An 8,136-nucleotide genomic window follows, 5' to 3' on the forward strand; every position below is an offset into this window, starting at 1 on the left:
CTAAAAGAATCTCCAATGTTATAATAAGTGCCCTTATGTGGTTGGTAGTGGTGGGAGAGAAAAGGTGGAGTAGAGACTATTGACTGTATTTCCTATGCTGCACTTTACATCTCCACGACTGTTTTGTAACTATCAATCTATATTTCTCAATCTCTTCACTTTTTTCATTCACTATGTATGGTGCCAGGTGAGTATTGGAAATATCATGGGAATACTTCGTAAAGTTTATGACTGTCTAATCACTATGCTGTACACCTGAGACTAATACAAAATAATATTGAATGTAAGCTTCATTTTAAAAAAAGACTAAAAATATATATGCTTTTTCAAATTTAGATAACTTACTTTTTGAGAATAAAATGTATCCACTTATAGCCAAACTAAACAGATGGTGATCAGGGTTTTGGATCCCAGAGCTCTACCAATGTGGAGGAAAACTGAGTTTCACTGGTGGTAGTAGTCTAATCAAGTTCCTGGTATCATTTAGGATCTGAATTCTAGGAAGACTACAGGTAGGTCATTTCCCATTCACTAACTCACTATCTTGTAGCCTCAGCATCACACAGCGTCTTTGGTGGCCAGGCCCCAGGTGACCATCTGCGAGCTGGCGTAGCATCAGGAGCATCTTAGATGATTTACAGATGTTCAAGTTTAAACATAGAGGTTGTCTGTCTAGACAGCTAGTCAAACCTTTTCACAGCTCCCATGAGTCCTGCCCTGACTCTTCCTCCATCCAGCTGTGGGATGACTGACATGTTGGAAACCTTAGTGACATATACTTTTCTAAACATGGAATCTTGAAGTGAGAAAATTGAATGAGGACTATTGGACCCTACTAGAAAGGGTTCACAAGAGAAGGAATGTGTTTAAAACCCCACAGTCTAGCAAGTTAAGAACTTGAGCTTAGGTCTTTGGATTTGAAAGTCACTGTTGTTCCACCAAATAACCTGAATATTAAGAAATATCTTGCCTTTCCCCCACATTTAAGAGTATTGATCGCCTGTGGAAACAATTAAGGCAGTACAGACATGAAGATTCTGACCCTTTAGAAGCCCACATTTCTGAGATGTCAACAACTGTTCAAGAGGCAATTGGTTTCAAGCATATGAGAATAAATGGCATTGGTTTGCTAGCACTACTGTGATACAGTACCATAAAATGGGTAGCTTAAACAACAGAAATTTATTGTCTTACTAGAGGCCCGGTCTGGAGCCCAGAAATTGAAAACCAAGGTGTTTGCAGGTAGGGATCATTCTCTCAGAGGGCTGTGAGAGAGGATCTGTTCCAGGCCTCTGTCTGGTTCATATATGGCTGTCTTCTCTCTATGCATATCTGTCTCTGTGTCCACATTTTACCATTTTATAATGACATCAGTGATACTGGGGAAGGGCCCACACTTAATAAAGGGCTCTTTCCAAATAAGAACACATTCTCTGGAACTGAAGGCTAGGACTTAAATATATGAATTTGGGGGAAACACAATTGAACCCATAGCACTCTTAAATCACTGTTTCCCAAATTTTAGCCATTTATGTATGTACCAGCATCACATCTTTGCTATAACCATCTCTATGATTACTCATTAATATTTAAAAATCAAATACTGAAGTAGATTTAATATAAAAGGTAACTTTAGCACTTGTATTAATAGTAAACCAATGCTTTTCTAATATACAAGGTGGGGCAAAAGTAGGTTTACAGTTGCTCATATGGAAAATAATACAATAATTAATAAATAAGAATATAATAATATGCTGTGTTTTATGTATTCACAACTGTAAACCTATTTTTGCCACACCCTGTGTAGTATTTCCTCCACACAGAAATAATAGACATAAATAACCTCATGAACATAGACTCATAGTTGTAGTTAAATAATTAGGAAGTGGTGAGATTTGAGTACTTATTACCTTTAAAATATAATTGTATTCCCTTGTAAATTTATAGAATTGTATTTCTAATAATGGCTATTTTTAGCAATTGCCTCACAGAATTCATGAAAATTTAACAACTGCTTCTATTTTTTTTAATATATTTTTTTATTGATTTTAGACAGGAAGGGACGGCTGATTAGGGCCTTCTGGCTGCCAGACATGGCCTTTCTTCAGTCCATGCCACCCCCCTGGTGGTCAGCGCACATCACAGTGAGTAATCAAACTCCCAGTTTCCTGGTCGAACTCCTGAGGGGACACTTTGCTTCAGTCCACAGGCCGACGCTCTATCCACTGAGCCAAACCTGTTTCGGCAACAACTGCTTCTTGCAAAACAAAATGGGTTGGCCTCAGCATACCAGTGTGATCACACCATGTTAATGTTGATGCTACAGCTATCCATGTGTTGCTGTAAACTAGGCAGTTCTAGCTGGTAGAACATGCTAAAACATCCTTTAAGAATATATTAATTACAGCCTTTATTTATAATTGTAAATATTTTCAAAATCTAAATATCCACTGGTAGAAGGATCCTATATAATAAAAGGATAATATGAAAATCGATCAAAAGGCGGAAAGACCAGTCGCTATGATGCGCACTGACCACCAGGGGGTAGATGCTCAATGCAGGAGCTGCCCCCTGGTGGTCAGTCTGCTCCCACAGGGGGAGCGCTGCTCAGCCTGGGCTGATGGCTGGCGCAGGAGCAGTGCTGAGAGCTGCTGCCACCTCTGCGGCAGTGCTAAGGATGTCCCACTGCCCGCTTAAGCCATCAGTCAGACATCCCCTGAGGGCTCCTGGACTGCAAAAGGTGCAGGCCGTGCTGAGGGACACCCCCTCCTTCCCCTCCCCATGTGCACGAATGTCGTGCACCAGACCTCTAGTACATAAATAAAACGCTGAGCTATGCCAGCCAGGCAAGCTAAACATTTTTAAAATAGGTAAGTAAGTAAGTAAGTAAATAAATAAATAAATAAATAACCAAGCATATATTAGCAGAAACAAAACTAGGGTAAATGTGAAAGAAATGAACCCATATTGAAAGTCTACTAGGTGTCAGATTCTTTGCATAGTATCTTTGTAGTCTGTCTGGGTCAAGAGCAATGCCAACTCGACTGCATGTACTAAGTGAGGAGATTTGTCACAAAGTAGTGGAGAGCATAAGACATCTACCTGCTGGGAACCCTGATGTGTGTTTCAAGAAAAGAACATAGCAGACATTAATGAAGCAGCTTTAATAGGACAAAGGCGAATGAAAAGGAGATTGTGTGTTTAATATATTTAAGTTCTTTTCAAATAAATCTTTTCCAGACTACCTGGATTTAAGTTCATCTCAGACTCCTACTACCTATGTACAAATGCCTTAGCCACTCTGCACCTCAGTTTCCTAATTTGGGAATTCCTAAATTGGGAATAACAATAGTATGTACCTCAGCATTATTATTAGGATTAAATCAGTTAATATTTATAAAATACTTGGAATAATGTCTGGTACATATTTTTGTTAGATAAAATAGTGTTTGTGAAATAAAATAGACATGATAAGTATCATTAGGGTTTGCTTGTGGTATTATAATTTTACCCTCAAGAGGGTAATTAGTTGATTATGCCATATTTTTTATTTTTATCATATGAGGTTTCCTTTCAGAGCATTTTAGCCAGGCCTGTATAAACACTTTGTGAGTGTGTGTGTGTTAGGAAGGGGCAGGGCAAGTTGCAGGAAAGAGGTGTGTAGAGCTAATAGAGGTGGGTCAGTCCAGCAGATTTTTGCATTTCCCTTCTCTGACATCTTTGAGAAACCCATCCTCGTACACAGTCCATTCCCTGTGGCTCTATTTAGATCATCAATCACAGTGTCAGTGCACTCCTTACAGTTTGATACAGACATACCAAGAGAAAGAAGAAGGTCTCTCTGTTCCCTTGAATCCTAAATTATTAAGATAGGACTAGGAGATTGCTAACTGCCATTTTTTCACAATGTGTCAAAAACCTGGCTGAAGACCTCTAGTAGAAACCAAAGCCAAGAGATTAGAAAAAGAAAGAGCTCCTTGATATCATTTGATACCTTGGATCAGACAATATTTGAAGCCTTCTTTGAGAATCTCAATAATATCATCCATAAATTTTTCTTTTGTGTCTATTCCAATCTGAGCTCTGTTTCTACCTTGTGCAACCAAAATACCTCCTAATTCACTTCACCCAGTGTAGAAGATATTTAAAATTCTAAAGGAAGGCTGGGGGTAATAAAAAGTATAGCACCCCTAACAGATTACCAAGACCCAACCCAAGAATCTTTCACCCAAGGTTTCCTTGATCTGGATAAAATTCAGATTTTGTCTTTTTCACATGGGACCTTCTTAGACACTCTGGTCCTCAAAGAGTTTGCACTCACCCCAGGCTACTGTGAGGTGACCTCCCTGCCCAATTAAGCCCTGCCCAGGTCCCTACACCAACATCAGACCACTTGGAAGTGTGGGAGAGGAGAATGGAGCAATCATGGCCCCAGTTGGCAGACTTGAGGGAAACCTTCCCAGCCTCTGTATCTCATCAAACTTCACAGTTTACTAGTTGATTTATGAGAAGAGGTTATTAAAGCATGTAAGAGCCCCTGCTGGAGAGAAAATTATCTGTATAAACAAAGTGTTATTATGGGATTCAGAAAGGCCACATACAGGAAAGGTCATTAAAATAAAACAAACTGGCATATCAATCTCTTCTAAATCACTGAACTCACATGAGAGATGTTAAATATCTTTATATCTCACAGGTTCCTTTTTGATCATTAGTCCTTCTAGCTCAGGAGGGGACATTCTCAGATGCTAAACTGTTGAGTACTTTAAATTAGAGGGAATTTCTAAGACATAAATTGTGAAGTGGGATTTTTTGAAAGGGCTCAATTAGAGATTGCCTAGTAATACAGAGAAGACATTTGAGTCCCTGGAGTGCTATTTTCTCTCCTACAAATGAAAGACTAATTTTTTTCCCTTTGCTTCATTTGACAAGATTTGATGTTTTCCACTCTCTCCTAACGAGAGAAATGGACAACAGTCACACTGTATAACAGTGGTGTACTTCACAAAAATAATTTTAAGGCTTTGGGTTAAGAAAACAAATCTGAGTAGATCAGTTTGTATTAAGAAAAAAATTTTTGAGCTAGGGCCAGATTTCTCCCATGGAAATCATATTAGTAAACAGTTGGTTCCATTAAGATGTTTTACTCAACTTTGGTTCTCTGAGCCAGATTCCTTTGTGGGATTTTTTTCGTGTGTGTGTGTGTGTGTGTGTGTGTGTTGTTGTTGTTGTTGTTTTGTGTTTATTAAAGCTGGGAACAGTGAAACAAAGAAAGGGCTTAAGATGAAAAAACAAAGTCACAGCAATAGGAGTGAGCCTAGACTGGCTGTCTAGACTCAGGAAAGGAAGTCACAGTAAGGGAAATAAGTCACAATGGGCTGCGTGGACTCAGGAAAGAAGAGGCAAAAGGAGGGCCCTTGGAGATAGTTTCAGGGGGTTAGTCTAGGGCAACGTGCTGCTGCTGCCCACTGCTCTCCTGGTTGCAAGTCTCCTGGGAATCTTTATTTATTTTTAATATATTTTCATTGATTTCAGAGAGGAAGGGAGAGGGAAAGAGAGAAACATCAGTGATGTGAATCATTGATCAGCTGCCTCCTGCATGCCTCTTACTGGGGATCAAGCTTGTAACCCAGACAAGTGCCCTTGACCAGAACTGAACCCAGGACCCTTCAGTCTGATACTCTATCCTCCGAGCCAAACCAGCTAGGATAATCCTGGGAACCTTTAGAGCTTAGGAGAAATAAAGCAAAAGTACAGGTCTGAGGGAAAGTGGAAAATGCTCAACATGCTCCCATCCCCTTTGTTCTTAACAAGGAGTTTTGACAGCCCATCTCAGACTACCGATATATATTCTACAAGCATATGAGCAATATACTGTGCCTTTGATTTCCCTTTTGTTCATTCTTTGGACCTTTAATTCTGGAGTTTAAAGACAATAATATTACAGCCCTGACTGGTTTGGCTCAGTGGATAGAGCGTCAGCCTGTGGACTGAAGGGTCCCAGGTTCGATTCCAGTCATGGGCATGTACCTTGGTTGCGGGTACATCCCCAGTGGGGGATGTGCAGGAGGCAGCTAATCGATGTCTCTCTCTTTCATCAATGTTTCTGACTCTCTATCACTCTCCCTTCCTCTTTGTAAAAAAAAAAAATCAATAAAATTAAGAAAAAAATAATATTACACACAAATATTCTCAAAAGTTTTGTTTGCAACATTTAATTTGGTGCAATTAAATGGTGGCATAAAGATATCATGATGGTATTTTAGCCAGGGGCCTTAGTACTACCTGAATTCTTACCTTGGGTACACACTACTTACTGTATAATGTCTTCAAGGGAGGTATTAAATGAAAGAGGCAAAATAGAGGGGACTTAACCCCAAATGCCAAAGCATAACTCAAGCAAACTGGCCTCGATTACATAGAGAGCTCCTATAGCCAATGATGCAGATTTAAATGAGCTAAAAGCCAGTAGGAAGACTATTCTATCTCAACAAGATCCAATCAGTTTGAGTGCTTATCTCTGCAGTTGCAGCTGAATTGGGCATTCTTAGGATATAGTGGAAAACAAGCATCCAAAGACAGGTGGCTGAACTTCTCCCAGTGTAGCCGAACCAGGTCAGTATACCACCCCAAAAGAGGAGAAACAGGTTTTCAACCATGTACAGTGACTCCACCCAAAGGGCCAACTCTAGCCATAATTCCCTTTTTGTAATGAAAAGGAGAAGTTCAAAGACCTCTTCCCCATTCTTAAAAACAAAAATGTGAAAATCTCTCACACCCAGCATTATGTATGTTAACATATGTCTACTTGGCTCATTTAGGAGATCCACTATCTCATGAATTGGTGCTATCTTCTATATAATGCTAGACCTAATTAGTCATACAATGTAATAGGTTTTGACACACAAGAGAACTGAATTATAATATGTACTAGAGTCCCCATAGTTACACTCAAAGTCCTCCAAGTCTATTTTAATGTATTCATGCTGTGGATATCTATAATTTTCTGTCTAGAATCTTTTTATCTTTCTTCTAGTAGTTATATCCCAATTTTCCTCACATTCAGCCCAATGTGCTTCCAGTAGAATTGACTCTACCCTTAACTCCAGAATGGAGTGAATGGCTCAGACCTGGCCAAAGTCCTGCATCCTGATGGCATTACTAATCAAAGCAAAGATGAACCCAGGGACTCACCTAATGCAATCAAAGTAGACAACAGAATGATTTCTGGAAATTCTGGATAAAGATGCTGCTTACTCTTTTTCACTGGCTTTCAACATAGAAGCAGGCAGCTCCAAGAGATGAACAGAGTCGTCTTACAAGCATGAGAAAGGAGCCATTAAAATGTAGACAACACTAAGGTCACATAGCTGAGAAATGTATAGAGAAAAACTGCATTCTAAAGACACTGTTTGGACCCTGAATAAGGCATATCTGAAGCTGGTATGTCCATGAATTGCTTGATTTATAAAATCTAATAAATTATTTTCAATGTTTAAACAAGTTTGAGTTGAGTTTTTATCTTTTGTAGAATAAAAGAATGCCATAAATGATACACATATGCACATTTCAAAAAATTACCCAGAATAAAATAATACTAAAGGATAAAGATAATTCTATAAACTCTCACATAATTGTAAAAATTAGATAAAAATTTTTTTGAGTACTTACTGTGGGCCAGACATTCTAGCAACAAATTCATCAGAGAGGTGTTATTACTTTTCCTCCTTTACATATGAGGAAAGTGCAACATAGAGGTCAGAAAACATGCCCAAGGTCACTTAGTAATAAGTTGGCACTCCAATGATTACCCAGAGCTTATGTGCACACCTGCTGTATTCTACCACTAAGACCTCAAAAGAAGATACTTTTTAACACTCACTAGCTATAAGGTATCTGGGTCATCGTATGGTGTAAAATATCAAAAGGTGAAAATGAAGAGCCTCAAATAAAGATATATCTTTAATCTGCAATATAACTAGAGCCCATGAACAATTTCCATGTTAAGAGAATGGTCTTAAGAATTAGTCTTTTTAGTCATGGGCACAATGGCAGGTGTTTTGGAAATGACAGGTGGGAAAGAGGTGGAAATTAGGATGTGGGGGTACAAAAGCTAAGGTTTCAATTTCCAGTTGA

At 38.9% G+C, this 8,136-nt stretch overlaps 1 long non-coding RNA gene across 1 annotated transcript in view; it reads right to left on the reverse strand.

The window, feature by feature from the left end:
* Positions 1 to 7,741, reverse strand: part of LOC107184862 — a 17,212-nt gene extending 9,471 nt beyond the window's left edge. The window contains exons 1-2 of the long non-coding RNA XR_001515766.1: positions 7,672 to 7,741; positions 7,195 to 7,315 (exon numbers count right to left, since the gene is read on the reverse strand). This is a non-coding gene — a long non-coding RNA (uncharacterized LOC107184862). The remainder of the gene's footprint in view (positions 1 to 7,194; positions 7,316 to 7,671) is intronic.
* Positions 7,742 to 8,136: the final 395 nt, after the last annotated feature.

The sequence above is a fragment of the Myotis davidii genome, unplaced genomic scaffold (genome assembly GCF_000327345.1).
Source record: "Myotis davidii unplaced genomic scaffold, ASM32734v1 scaffold828, whole genome shotgun sequence".
In the NCBI taxonomy this organism is placed as follows: domain Eukaryota; kingdom Metazoa; phylum Chordata; class Mammalia; order Chiroptera; family Vespertilionidae; genus Myotis; species Myotis davidii.